This window comes from Heterodontus francisci, chromosome 4 (genome assembly GCF_036365525.1).
Source record: "Heterodontus francisci isolate sHetFra1 chromosome 4, sHetFra1.hap1, whole genome shotgun sequence".
In the NCBI taxonomy this organism is placed as follows: domain Eukaryota; kingdom Metazoa; phylum Chordata; class Chondrichthyes; order Heterodontiformes; family Heterodontidae; genus Heterodontus; species Heterodontus francisci.
This window is the reverse complement of record NC_090374.1, coordinates 166,505,861-166,521,765: the sequence shown is the minus strand read 5'-3', so window position 1 is coordinate 166,521,765 and position 15,905 is coordinate 166,505,861.

The window sequence follows — 15,905 nt, the reverse complement described above, 5'->3', positions numbered from 1 at the left end:
TTATGAACTTTCCCAGGTTTTGTGTATACTAAAGAAACAATCACCTATCAGAAGAAATCAGTTTAATACAGTCTGTGCTCTATTTTACTTGGGACCTCTACAAACAGGATGGTCTTCACCTGAACCAGAGGGGTACCAATATCCTGGGGGGGAGATTTGTTAGTGCTCTTCGGGGGGGTTTAAACTAAATCAGCAGGGGAATGGGAACCTAAATTGCAGTGCCAGTGTACAGGCTGTTGAGAGTAGTGAGGTAGGGGATAAGGTTACAGGGACGCAAGAGGGCACTGGCAAGCAAGAACTTGGTTTAAAGTGTGTCTACTTCAACGCCAGGAGCATCCGGAATAAGGTGGGTGAGCTTGCAGCATGGGCTGGTACCTGGGATCCTGATGTTGTGGCCATTTCGGAGACATGGGTAGAGCAGGGGCAGGAATGGATGTTGCAGGTTCCGGGATTTAGATGTTTCAGAAAGAACAGAGAAGAGGGTAAAAGAGGGGGGGGTGTGGCATTGTTAATCAAGGAAAGTATTACAGCGGCAGAAAGGACGTTTGAGGACTCGTCTACTGAGGTAGTATGGGCCGAGGTTAGAAACAGGAGAGGAGAGGTCACCCTGTTGGGAGTTTTCTATAGACCTCCGAATAGTTCCAGAGATGTAGAGGAAAGGATAGCGAAGATGATTCTCGACAGGAGCGAGAGTAACAGGGTAGTGGTTATGGGGGACTTTAACTTTCCAAATATTGACTGGAAATACTATAGTTCGAGTACTTTAGATGGGTCTGTTTTTGTCCAGTGTGTGCAGGAGGGTTTTCTGACACAGTATGTGGACAGGCCAACCAGGGGCGATGCCACATTGGATTTGGTACTGGGTAATGAACCCGGCCAGGTGTTCGATTTAGATGTAGGTGAGCACTTTGGCGATAGTGATCACAATTCGGTTAGGTTTACCTTAGCGATGGGCAGGGACAGGTATATACCTCAGGGCAAGAATTATAGCTGGGGGAAAGGAAATTATGACGCGATTAGGCAAGATTTAGGATGTGTAGGATGGGGAAGGAAACTGCAGGGGATGGGCACAAACGAAATGTGGAGCTTATTCAAGGAGCAGCTAATGCGTGTCCTTGATAAGTATGTACCTGTCAGGCAGGGAGGAAGTTGTCGAGCAAGGGAGCCGTGGTTTACTCAAGAAGTTGAAGCGCTTGTCAAGAGGAAGAGGGCGGCTTATGTTAGGATGAGACGTGAAGGCTCAGTTAGGGCGCTTGAGAGTTACAAGCTAGCCAGGAAGGATCTAAAGGGAGGGCTAAGAAGAGCAAGGAGAGGACACGAGAAGTCATTGGCGGATAGGATCAAAGAAAACCCTAAGGCTTTCTATAGGTATATCAGGAATAAACGAATGATAAGAGTTAGAACAGGGCCAATCAAGGATAGTAGTGGGAAGTTGTGTGCGGAATCAGAGGAGATAGGGGAAGCGTTAAATGAATATTTTTCGTCAGTATTTACAGTAGAGAAAGAAAATGTTGCCGAGGAGATTACTGAGATACAGCCTACTAGGCTAGATGGGATTGAGATTCACAAGGAGGAGGTGTTAGCAATTTTGGAAAGAGTGAAAATAGATAAGTCCCCTGGGCCAGATGGGATTTATCCTAGGATTCTCTGGGAAGCCAGGGAGGAGATTGCAGAGCCGTTGTTGTTGATCTTCAAGTCGTCATTGTCGACAGGAGTAGTGCCGGAGGACTGGAGGATAGCAAATGTTGTCCCCTTGTTCAAGAAGGGGAGTAGAGACAGCCCTGGTAATTATAGACCTGTGAGCCTTACTTCGGTTGTGGGTAAAATGTTGGAAAAGGTTATAAGAGACAGGATTTATAATCATCTTGAAAAGAATAAGTTCATTTGCGATAGTCAGCACGGTTTTGTGAAAGGTAGGTCGTGCCTCACAAACCTTATTGAGTTTTTCGAGAAGGTGACCAAACAGGTGGATGAGGGTAAAGCCGTGGATGTGGTGTATATGGATTTCAGTAAGGCGTTTGATAAGGTTCCCCACGGTAGGCTATTGCAGAAAATACGCAAGTATGGGGTTGAAGGTGATTTAGAGCTTTGGATCAGAAATTGGCTCGCTGAAAGAAGACAGAGGGTGGTGGTTGATGGCAAATGTTCATCCTGGAGTTTAGTTACTAGTGGTGTACCGCAAGGTTCTGTTTTGGGGCCACTGCTGTTTGTCATTTTTATAAACGACCTGGATGAGGGTGTAGAAGGGTGGGTTAGTAAATTTGCGGATGACACGAAGGTCGGTGGAGTTGTGGATAGTGTCGAAGGGTGTTGTAGGGTACAGAGGGACATAGATAGGCTGCAGAGCTGGGCTGAGAGATGGCAAATGGAGTTTAATGCGGAGAAGTGTGAGGTGATTCACTTTGGAAGGAGTAACAGCAATGCAGAGTACTGGGCTAATGGGAAGATTCTTGGTAGTGTAGATGAGCAGAGAGATCTTGGTATCCAGGTACATAAATCCCTGAAAGTTGCTACCCAGGTTAATAGGGCTGTTAAGAAGGCATATGGTGTGTTAGCCTTTATTAGTAGGGGGATCGAGTTTCAGAGCCACGGGGTCATGATGCAGCTGTACAAAACTCTGGTGAGGCCGCACCTGGAGTATTGCGTGCAGTTCTGGTCACCGCATTATAGGAAGGATGTCGAAGCTTTGGAAAGGGTGCAGAGGAGATTTACTAGGATGTTGCCTGGTATGGAAGGAAGGTCTTACGAGGAAAGGCTGAGGGACTTGGGGTTGTTTTCGTTAGAGAGAAGGAGGAGGAGAGGTGACTTAATAGAGACATATAAGATAATCAGAGGGTTAGATAGGGTGGATAGTGAGAGTCTTTTTCCTCGGATGAGGATGGCAAACACGAGGGGACATAGCTTTAAGTTGAGGGGTGAAAGATATAGGACAGATGTCAGAGGTAGTTTCTTTACGCAGAGAGTAGTAGGGGCGTGGAACGCCCTGCCTGCAACAGTAGTAGACTCGCCAACTTTAAGGGCATTTAAGTGGTCATTGGATAGACATATGGATGTAAATGGAATAGTGTAGGTCAGATGATCGGCGCAACATCGAGGGCCGAAGGGCCTGTACTGCGCTGTAATATTCTAATTCTAATTCTAATGTATAACAGAGCCACTCTAATTACAATGCTTTGCATTTTTAAAGTGTTTTGTTAGATCGAGAATGATACCCTCATTGGGTTTGTCATAAATAATGACGACTCTAGCATTCTGTGGAGTCTTGCTAATAATGCATTACAGAGAGCTGTTGCATTGTGTCTTGTGATAGAATAGCGGTATCTTTAACTCCTGTTGTACAGATTTCAAGCTTCTTGATGCAAGCAATGGAGTTAGGAAATTTGTTATGTGAGCATGTCCTAACATTATGAAATGAACAACAGAATTTTTTTTATTGGAGGTTGCTTTCTCTCAACAGTGAATTTGTTAGGCTCAATCAGGTAGAAAAAAATAATTTGTTCACATAGGCATACTCACGCTCACACAGTAGCTATCGCATCCTCAGGACATCCCAAAGTGCTTCAAAATTACTTTAAAACATGCATCAAAATGCAAATGATGTTGTCATTGCCTGGCACTTGTTGGGCTGGATTTTGTGGAGGACGTTGGGGGGAGCCCTGCCTCGGCCTTTCATCCCCCCCCCCCACCCCACTAGAGCGATTCTCTGGTGTTTTCAAGCCTAAGTGTCCCGCCCCAGGATCTCCGTCCCTTTAAAGACGGGGATCCTGCCTCCAAAAGCTGCTGGCCAATCACGGGGCTGGCAACGCAGCAGTATCTGTAGCACCACTGGGAGCGGTGGCCACTGCCAGTAATGCAGACGCCTTGGACCCTGACCCAGTGCTGGAACCCCGGACCTCAGGTAAGTGCGTCGGGGTCTCAGGGGCCAGCCTGGAAGGCCCATGCGAGTGGTTCTGGAAGGGTGGGCGTGAAGTCCAGGGGAAGTCCATGGTGTTGTAGATTTTGCCGGTGGGGTCCTCCGTGAGCAACAGATTGTCCACAGAGGAGGGACCACTATCCCCAAAGCCCACAGGGCGCACGCTCCGCTTGACGGAAATACCTCTGTCGCTGGTAAGATCCCTGAGGTGGCGGGAAGAGGCCCTTAAGTGGCCATTAATAGGCCACCCTAAGGGCCTCAATTGGCCTCTGGGCGGGAAAGCCATTGTCGACCTATCCTACTCCCGGCAAAATCACTTGGCGACGGACCCTCCGCCCCCCCCACCACCCATCAAAATTCTATGGGCCACCCCCACCTCCAACCCCACCTCAGGGGGACCCATAAAAACCAGCCCGTTATCTGCCGCTTTCATCCCAAACCTCTGTAAAGACCTTGTCCTGCTGTATGCTGGCTGTTTCATTATCAGAATTGTAAATATATTTGAAAACTAAGGAATCATCAGCGATATAAAACTATATATTTCATAAAAATTATGCAAAAACATTAGAAGGTGTTATGAGCCTCATGTCGGTTCTGCTCCCTGACAAATATGAAAGTTTTTGTGAAAAATAGCTGATCAGGGAGGTGAATTTGAACAGGAGACACGAGGTTATACTTGGAGAGTGTCTGGGAATAGGTTCATGGGGTCACAGCAGGGGAGAGGCTGGTAACAGAGGACATTGGACACATATGAAAAGCAACCAATAACAGGGGCACAGGGTCAGAGCTGCAGCATTACTGCTAATATGTGACCTGGGGTGGGGGGGAGGGGTCACAGCTGGAAATGAGCCATTAACAGGGGAATGGGGGTCACAGCCAGAGAGGGGTCATTAATAGTTGACTCAGGGTCACAGCTGGAGAGGGGCCAGTGAAAGTTGACCTGGGGTCTAAGCTGCCAAGGGGCTGGCAATAGGGAACATGGGGTCACAGTGGCCAAGGGGCGGTATCAGGAGACATGAGGTCACAGCCGCAGGATGATTGGAAACTAAGACATCAGTGGAAAGGAAAAGCTGGTGAAGTGTGCAGTAAGTGGCTGGTCCACTACTTCCTGTTTTTCACCTTTGTTGAATTTCACCCCCTATTGGTCCTTCTTTCACTACCCTTGTCAGCCAGCAAGTTGCTTGAAACTAACGTGAGTAATGTCCTCTCTAACTGCATGTTCCCATTCCCATGAAAGCCCCTGTGTGCAGAACAGTGCTCGCTCCTTGTATCTGGTGTATGGATTTGTACAAATTCTTTCTGTAGTGAGATGTCTAATTTTTAATAAATATATATAATATACATTGAATACCTATGTCTTGATGTAACATAGTGTTTCTTGGATAACATAAATTCAGACCAACTCAGACAATTAAGTGGTTCTTCAGTGCTGTACATTGGAGTACAAGACCTCTGTGTATCGAAACACACAAATAAAATAAGTATATATTTGAAAGGATTACAGTGAACAAAGACAGAAACTACACCCATGTGTAAAGCAAAATTTCTTTAAATCAGTGCTACATGTCATAATTTAGTAAAACATAGAAAATCTCAGCATTCATCAACTCAAAACAGAGGGCCATAAAACCAGTGCATAACACTGAGGAAAGTTTACAACAGAGCGGATGGAGCAAAGGGTCAACTGTATTTAGTTACTCTGTAGATCATTTCTGTGACACATATACAGCTAATTACATCATTTCTGATTCAACAGTGCTCATTGCAATCTAATTTGAAGTTGCTTAATTCAAATTATCTGTTTATTCTGGAAACATACACAAAAGCCCCCTCGTATTACTTTGTTAAAACTGCTTAATTTATACTACTGGATAATTTGATTTAATTTCTAGAATTAACGGGATTAGATTGTATACTGATACCACAGCCCAATTTTAGCCCAACCTGACCAACAGGAACAGGACAGGCAAGCTATTAAAATAGCGAAAGTCAACTTACCACCCACTCCTGTCAAATACCCAACAACCACCATTTTACTGCAGAAGTGAAGTACAAATGGTGGTCTAATGATGCCATTTAGATCCTTACACCATTTTAACTGAGGGTGTTGGGGGTGGGGGTGGTGGTGGTCCGAAGTCCCAGTAAAATGTAATGACATTGACTTCACAAACCGTGGCACTGTGAGTAAGACATTTCAAAAGCAGTTCTGAGCTTCTAGTTTGCTTACTCTATGAGTTTTTATTCCCCCTTAACTACCTTCATTAAACACTCACTGATCATATGAGGTTTTTTTATGCTTCATTCCTTTGGATGCAAGAATTGGAAGAGGAGGAGCAGCAACCTGTAGAACCAGGATTACCAGCAGCTGGCCCTGTTAGAAGGCAGCAGATGAGGAAGATGATTATAAAAGGCCTACCAAGTCCACAAAGTTTATAAGTCAAGAATTATTTCTTGGGTATTTCTGAGGAGCAATGTAGGAGCTGGGTGTACCGCATCAGGAAGGTGTCACTAACCCATGCATCTTGTTGCAGCAGGACCTGCTGCATTCTGGACCAGGGAGCCATGCTTTGCCATTGGCTCTCAAAGTCACCACTAACCTTAGCTTTTTTGCCACAGGCTCCTTCCAGGCTGCTACAGGGACATCAACTCCCATCTCCAAGTCTGCAATACACAGCAAAATCAAACATGCCAGAGCAAACCAATACAGTGCCAATGTGATAGATGACAGCAATCAGAATGAAAGACTCCTGGAACTTGTAGCAGTGGGTGTCTTCCTCCATATCCAAGGCATAATAGACTGCACTCATGTAGCTATCAGGGCATCAGAAGATGAGCCAGAAGCTTATATGAGCAGGAAGGGATTCCACTTCATAAATGTTCTGCTGGCATGTGATCAGTGCAGAAGGAAAATACAAGTCAGCACCAGTTTCATTGGCAGCTGCTACGACACATTTGTTCTGTAACATTGATGTACTCCACCCACCACTTTTCCATCCATGTACGGATGTTAGAGAATGGCTGCTAGGGGACATCGGAGACCACCACCAAACCTGGATGATGACACTCCTCCACAATTCCACTTAGCCTGAGCAATGAGAGTCATGGGACCACCATGAACATCAGATACCATACCACTGCAATAACAAAGCAAAGATTCGGGTCTCTTGATCTGAGGAAATCCTATAAAATGGCACAGGCAATGTGAGCCAAATTATTGTAGTTTGGTGCATTCTTCACAATCCAACATTGACAAGAGGATTGGAATTGGAGGAGGCAAAGCATGAAGTAGAGGCATTGTGATATGAGGCAGAATTGGAGATAGATGAGGGAGAACCATGAGAGAAAGGGCCAGCAGAATATATTGCAAGTAAGCAGGTCAGAGAACACTCCAATTACATGAAAAAGAACAAAAACGTCTTTGGCATCAACAGTCCTTGCTAATTCATCATCACCACCTTGATTCTGTGCAGAAAAAAATTAAAAGCATCTAACAAATGTCTGTGTCAATGACTTTGTGACAATACAGACTAAGAAACTGTAGTGAGAAGAAATTGCAGACCAAAGTTGCAAATGTCATAAAGTTATTGAATTCAATCCCTCAGACAATGGGTGTGAAACTCAGATCAGTAGCGTTGCTGGAGATGATGCTACAGAAGCTGTACACCCTCTTAGTGGGGTGTGTCCCTCCAGCCACCTCCAACGGGGCCCGCCCGTCACCCATGCTGAGTAGCACCGCAGCCTCACAGCTCCAGCGACCCGGGTTCAGTTCTCGGTACTGCCTGTGTGGAGTTTGCAAGTTCTCCCAGTGACCGTGTGGGTTTTCGCTGGGTGCTCCGGTTTCCTCCCGCAGCCAAAGACTTGCAGGTTGATAGGTAAATTGGCCATTATAAATTTCCCCTAGTATAGGTAAGTGGTAGGGGAATATAGGGAAGGTGGGGATGTGATAGGAAGATGGGATTAGTGTAGGATTAGTATAAATGGGTGGCTGATGTTCGGCACAGACTCGGTGGGCCGAAGGGCCTGTTTCAGTGCTGTATCTCTAAATAAATAAATAAAAGGATCCACTGTGAGTGCTGGAAGCATGTGAAGCACTGCTATCATGTTGCCATTCAGTCCTATTTGCTGATGAGACACCCAACTTCCAAATTTGGACCACGTGAGTCTCTTGGACAAATTTGCTTGCCGATCACCGAAGAACAAGCATTCAGCTGCAAGAGGGACCCAGCACTAGCATTACTTAATGGCACCCAAATTGCAGATAAGGTGATTTTGAATAACTTCTGCAATTGCAAAGTCTCTGGAATGTCCTTATGAATGCTGTGGTAAGCTCCTGGATTTGGCAGGGAGTGTTTCTGCATTCTTACAGGGAGGGTAGAGGATTTAGTGACTTGTCCACATAAAGGTTGCAGCTGGTATTGGTGCTGCAGTTGCATTGCCTCTGGGTCTGCAACACTACAGACAAATGGAGCAGAGGGTGCAGAGAGGGGAAGCTCTGCATAAGTCCTGTGCCGGCTTGGAGCTGGACTCCTCCAGACTCCTTGACAGTGTTAGAAGGCTGGCTGGCAGGCCAGTAAATGTACCCAGCATCTTGGTACGCATGCCCATGAGCATTCTCCTGTATGTTGCCCCATCAAGGTCCTCAGTTGAGTCACCTGCGACAGAACTCATCTTCAACTTCACTTACAGGTAATTTGGCAAACAAACAATCCTTTCCCCATAGTATGTGTCTGAGAGGGTTAATGATTGAGACAGTGTAAGAAATACCTCCCACCATGATGATGTAAGAGATCACATGCGGGAGAGACTGAAGGAAGATGCAGTGCGACTTCAGAGGTGTCACACAGACTGGTGTGAAGTTGTACATAGTTAGAAGGTAATAAATAGTAAATGTTCAAAGTACTGAAGACTCAGTAATCTCTCTAAGTTAGACTAAGTATATTAAGGTGCAACATATCAACAAAACATACAATATGGTGATCAGTGGCAGGCTGGTGAATAACAGTAGTTCTTACCATGTAACACCCAGAAGAAGAATTTGAAGGAGTACTTTGAAGAGGGCTGACCTGAAAAAGACCCCAAAACTGCAAAACTCGAGAAGAGGCTGTGAAAAAGTTCTAGAGTTTCTCTGTGGACAAAGGAGGCACAGTGAGCAGGGAACCGGCTTGTAGAGACATTCAGGCTGCACCACAGAGGTGCGTAGTTTGTGAAAAAATTCTGGTACAGTGATTGCAGGCTTCAGTCGGAGAACCAAGCAACAGATGGGGATCTGGTGAGCAACCCTGAAAGAAGGTAAATTTTTTTATTCCAAACAGTACTCGATAGGCAGCATCGGGAAAACCAAAAGTCCTTAGCAAGGGCAAATCCGAGGTCAGTGGCATTACATGAAGTGGCCAGAGGGGGAAAAAAAACAAAGAGGCTGCAATTACTCAATACTCCAAGAAAAGGGAGTAAACAGAGTATTGCAGAAATGCGACAAAACTGTGTGTAAAACAAGGAAGGCATAAATCCAAAGTCTAGCAGTGAAATTTCACAGGGAGAAACGGTGACCATAGCGGGAGCCAGTGTGAGACTGAAAAGCATGGGAAACGTCTGATACTGGAGGGAAAACTCTAAAAAGAGAAAGTATACTGAATAGAGAGCCATGGATCTTAAATTCATAATACCAGAGAGGCTTGGACACATAAGAGGACCAAATCAAATTCAAAATTGGTCACTCTGACAAAAAAAAAATTGAAATACAGAATTTCTTCCAAATTAAATAACCAGTCAGAAGCAAAGAAAGTTCACACATTGCTGCATTCCATTGGGGCAATAGCAGATGATGTTATTGCAAGACAATGCATTCATGAGACATCAGATAAGTTTAATAAAGTTTTAAAAGCCTTTGATAGCTATTTCAACATGAGAAGCAATAAGACTCTGGAAAGGGCAAGATTTAACAGAAGGGTCCAGAGACCAGGTGAAACAGTTGGTGCCTTTATTAATGGCCTTTTTAGACCAGCTGAGGATGTGAACATGGAGACCTAAAAGCAGAATTAATACAAGACCACATTGTAGTAAATATACTGTTGAATCCCTAGCAGATTTATTGCAGCCTAAAGAAGACTTCACCCTGGACAAAGCAATTCAGCTAGTGAGACAAGCAGAGGTCTGGAAGAATAACAGAGCAATCCTGAGAGGTGAAGAAAAACCTTGGTTCAGGAAACCTCCAGCCACCACACAGTTGTTTACAGAGGGCTGTAAAAGAAGAACCAGAAAAGAAGGTACACTGGCAGTGGGGGGGGGGTGGGGGGGGGGCTTTTGGGGGGTCCAAGATACCATGAAACCCTGCCAGGACTGTGGTGCCAAAAAGACCCACAAGGTCAGAATTATTTCATTGTAAGAAAATAAGGCATTTTGGGAAAATGTGCCAAAGTAAAATTTCTACTCCCACAAGTTTGAAAGAAAAGTCTTCCAGCATAGAGTTGTTAAGGAAGTTGAAAAATCTACACCAGGAGAGAAATCAAAAAACTTCCTTGGTGAGATCAATGATCCTAATCAGGTTCAAAAACAAGAAATGCTGGAATCACTCAGCAGGTCTGGCAGCATCTGTGGAAAGAGAAGCAGAGTTAACGTTTCGGGTCAGTGACCCGAAACGTTAACTTTGCTTCTCTTTCCACAGATGCTGCCAGACCTGCTGAGTGATTCCAGCATTTCTTGTTTTTGTTTCAGATTTCCAGCATCCGCAGTATTTTGCTTTTATCCTAATCAGGTTCTTTGGCAGATATATATGTCAAGGGACATATCACTATTTTTAAACTAGACACTGGAGCAATTCTAATGGTCTCATCAGACAAATAACTGTGGTTATCAATGTATTACTTGCAACAAACAGAAACGCACCTACATGGCCCAGGAGGGGTTGAACTCAAATGAAGGGAAAGTTACAGGTAACACTCCAGTACATGAGAAAGCAAATATTGGAAACACTGTATGTTCTAAGGAATCAGGAGTTTTTTCTTAAGTGGAAGAGCTTGTATTGACCTTCATCTTATAAGAAAAGTGAAGAAGTTAAGGAACAAGAATCCAGGAGTCACTTCCAAAAGAACTTCCCAAATTTATTTACTGGTCTAGGAAGACTAAAGACTGAATATAGTATTACTTTGCAAAAAGATGCAAAACCAGTGTGTCTTTTCACACCTAGGAAGATACTACACCCACTAATGAAGTAAGCCTAGCATCAGTTAGAAGAGATGACCAGGATGGGAGTCATTTCCCCTGTCATTGAACTTACAGAGTGGCATTTGGGAATGGTTTGTTTCTAAACCTAACGGTAATCTTCGCATTTGTGTAGACTGACCTCAAATTAATAAAGCAGTGGCAAGTGAAGTTCATCCGGTGTCCTCAGTGGATGAAAGCTTGGCAAACTTATTGATAATTACCATCTTCATGAAGCTTGATGTGAAGAGTGGCTTTCAGCAAGTTCCATTGGATAAGAAGTCAAGGTTGTTGACACCCTTCATTAGTCCGCTTGGAGGATTTTGTTTCAAATGTTTACCATTCAGTATAACATCAGCACAAGAAATATTTAAAAGGACTATGTCGAACATTCTACAGGCCCTTAAAGGAGTAATATGCCAGATGGACAACATCTTAATCCACGGTGAGTCTATTGAAGAACATGAGAGTTGGAGCAGTTTTGAATCGTCTACAAGACAAAGGTCTAACACTTAATGAAAAGTGTGAGTTTTTGAAAATGTCTAGTCATTTTTTGGGACACATTGTCAGAAGTAACAGCATAATGGCAGACCCAAAAAAGACGAGAGCCATTACTGAGTTCACACTTCCTACTTCTGTCCAAGATCTTCAAGGATTTCTTGGCATGGTCAATCAGTTGGCAAAATTCTTACCCAATCTCGTGCAAGTTACTGAGCCTTTACAACAGCCATGAAGGAAAGCTCAAGCATGGTGCTGGGATGCACATCAGGAGCAAGCATTCAAAGGATCAAGCAGATGCTAATTTCGTCGGATATCTCAGCACATTATAACCCCTCATTGCCAACCGTAATTGCAGCAGACGCCTCATCTACAGGGATAGGGGAAGTGAACAGCCAGATGGAAGCCAAAGATCGGTTTATTATGCATCACAAGCATTGTCTGACACTGAGACGAGGTACGCTATTATAGAGAAAGAAGTTCTCGCAGTCAGGCCAGAAAGGAAGGTGCTGAGGGTAGAAGTGAGGTCCACAAGCCTAAGTGTTACCATTGTCACAAAGTGGGATGTCTTCATGCAGAATGCTGGAAATTGCGGGGTAAACCCATGGGACTTATTGGGGTACAAAAAGTCAATGCAGAGAAAGGGGCCATGACTGAGAGTACAGCAGATCAGGCTGTAGCTCTGACTGCAGCTGTAAGGCTAAATACATGTGAATAAGATACCTGAGAGTTATAGGGAATTCTTGTCAAAAGGAAATGTAACTCCTTATCCCTCAAGTGAGGCAGGCAAACCTATATTATATAGGGATACAGGAGGCACCCAGACTCTTTTGCTGGGGAAAGGCATAACATTTCCGCCAGAAAGCACACTGAATGCTAAAGTCTTAGTGAATGGTATTGGCGGGGAATATTTACCTATACCTTTGTATCAGGTGCACCTAGAGTGTGACCAAATGCCTGGAAAGGTAACTGTAGGAGTTGTCCATAGTTTGCCTGTAGATGGAGCTGACCTACTCCTGGGGAATGATTTGGCTGGAGTGAAAGTAGTAGCTTCTCCAGTAGTCACGGAAAAAAACAAGTGTATTTAAAGAGACAGAACAGTTGCAGGAAATTTTTCCTTCATGTGTAGTAACCCGAGCAATGGCTAAACAAATTCCATTGTCAGAGGTAAAATTGGCACCGCTGTCAGATAGCCGAGTATCTGAAACTTTCTTTGGGGATTTGGATAATTCAAAGGAAATGTTTAATAAGTCCTTTCTGCTCATGGCTCGGCAAGCTGAGCCAGAGTTAAATAAAATAGCACCATCAGCTCTAACAGAAGCTGAGGCGAAAGGAGTTCCAGAAGGCTATTATATTAAAGATGGCATTCTGATGAGGAAGTGGAGAACTCCTCACAGACCTGCAGACAAAGAGGAGATGGTCGTTCATCAGATAGTGGTACCGCCAAAGTTTCGCCGATGTTGCAACCGGGTGAGAAAGGGGTTAGGATTCCCTCTCAGCCTTCACCTGGTCTTACTGTAACAGGGTTTAATTTTAAACACACTGTGTTTTTAGCTGCCTCTTGGTGAATCCTTGTTCACTGCTTTCCAATTGTAAGGCAAAGAAACCAGCCAAACAGATTTTCTTAGGTTTAAAGAAAAAAGGTCGAACTTTATTAAACTTAAACTCTAATTCAGTTGACGCCTATGGATACAAGACATGCCCACGCTAGCATGCATACGTGATACATACATGCAGATAGAGACAGAAAAGAGCAGAAGAAATAAAGTGGAAAAGTTTGAGGCAATCTCTGAAGATGGTTTTGGTTACAGTTCTTTGAGCTCGCGGTAGAGTCCTTGATTGTAGGTAGATCTTGCTTTTTGTTGGGGTTCAGTATTCTTCTTAAATCTTGTTCGATGCAGGAGACTTTTCTCTCTTGAGGTTCACGTCTTCAGTGGATGTGGAGTTCCGTGAGAAAGAGATGGGAGCTGACCGGAGAGGTCTTCTCAGTCCAGAAGCAAACAGTCTTTTTTTGAGTTCAAACCCTCTGTGGCTAATTCAAAAAAAACCCTGAACCAGCCAGTTAGTCATGTGACCAGCTGGTTTAACCAGCCCTGGCTTTTGTGGATTGTATCACCTTAGCAGTCTCTGGAATGCTCCTCCTTACACCTTCAATGTCTGGTGATCAAAATCCATTGTGGGTTAAGTGGACCAGGGAATAGCTCTTTGTCTCCACAAGCACTGTCTGTTAGTATGCAAATGTCCTTCTATCCAAGTGTCTGGTGATTTTTTAACAAGTCCTTTCTTCACTCCAGCAACAGTTTAAAATCAATGTTCATATGACAAAATTAATATGCCTCATTCTTGGCAGGTGGGGACCTGCATGACACTGGGTACTATTAAGGACGGAGCATGAAATTCCTATCGTGGAACATGTGGGGATCCAGAAGACAAAATCACGTAAGAGTCAACATTTTTAATGGCCAGGTCTTTCCGAGTACGTGGTGCAGTTTTGTAAAATATCCCTTTCAATTACCCCAGTGAAAAAAACAACCATGGAATTCTTTTCAGTTTTCCCAAATAAAACAACATCCATAATTCTAAAATATGATTCCTTGAAAAAAAAAACTTAACAAAAATTATAGAAGCACCATCATAACACGTGCCAGATTGTGGGAAAACCGCAATCTGCCATAAAACTCTAATTCCCATACCAATTTTTGGGGAACCGTTTAGTAGGGTGTTCATAGACTGTGTGGGACCTTTATCGAAAATGAAAGCGGGACACCAATATGTACTCACTATCTTGGATATGGATCCTCGGTACCCAGAGGCTATTCCTTGAGAGCAATTTCTGCTAAGGTATTGATAGAGAAGTTAACCCAGTTTTTCACTAGATACGGATTACTGATTGAAATTCAGTCAGATCAAGGTTCCAATTTTATGTCTAAAATTTTTCAGCACGTTATGAATAATTTGGGTATAACACAGTTAAAGTCTTCGGTATACCACCCACAGATACAAGGGGCTTTAGAACTGTACGATCAGACCCTCAAAACGATGATCGGGGAATACTGTCATGAACATCCCCATGTTTGGGATAAATGACTAGAATTTCTTTTGTTTGCCACTAGGGATTCACCTCAAGAGTCTACTGGTTTTAGTCCTTTTGAATTAGTTTATGGACATGAGGGGCTGGCTTTTAAAGCCCCTCCGCCGATGGGAATGGTGGCGGGGGGGTGCAATGAAGCTCGGTACGGCTGAGGCCCGCCACCGACCCGAATGGTGGCAGGCCCCATACTGATCTCGGCGGCGGTGGCGAGGCCTTGTTGCGGCTGCCCCGCCGCTTGGCAACGGGTCCTGTATTAACATATGTAAATGCCTACTTACCATTCATCCCGTAGTGATTCTACCATCAGGTTACCATCTTCATTCTTGCCGCTGACAATGCCACACCTTCAAATCCCCATTTGGGGAAACGTGGCACAGCACCTGTGGGAGGGGGGAGGAGGTTTTTTTCTCTGTGCGGGAGGTGGGGAGCAGTGTTCCAAGGCCTCAGATTGGTTTGGGGAGGGTGAAGAGAAGGGATAAAGGACAAAGCTGCTGAAATTTGGGCGGGGGAGAAAGGTCAAAGTTTCTATATTGGAATTCCTGTGTGGGGGGGAAAGGGCAGGAATGTTGTGCGATGCCATTGGGTGGAAAAGGTCATTGCATTTATTTGAGCTAAAGTTTCACTTAACTTGCCCTTTAAATTTAAATGTTCATTCACCACTGTCAGCTATTTAAAAATGGTGCCAGTGCCTGCGCATTGGCGCCGGACGCTGATGCTGGTGACGGCTCGCACACCCCCTCCACGTCATCGCAGGGGGCATGCGTCGCAACCATGCAAATCACGTTTGAAATCGTGGTGGCTCCGTGACGTGGTGCCCATGTGCGTGGGCCACATTTTTTTACATCTGCCACCTACTTCAGTGGCGGAGTCTTAAAATGCAGCCCATGATAAGAGGTCCTCTAAAACTAATCAAAGAAAGGTTTTTAGAACAGGGGAGGGGGTGCTGCCACGAGGCCTCACCGCCACTGGTAACATGGGCGGGGTCTTCCCAGCGTCAAGGCCTGTGGCGGGCTTCTCATGGAGGTATTTTCTGGGCCCCTCCCTCCCCCCGCCAAGATGCCCAACGTCGGAAGCCCAGTACAATTCACCTCAACTCATACTCTAGGTGCCCCCGATACAAAGGTATGGGTATATACTCCCCGCCGATACCATTCACCAAAACTTGGCATTCAGTGAACGGTCTGGTGGAAAAGCTATGCCTTTCCC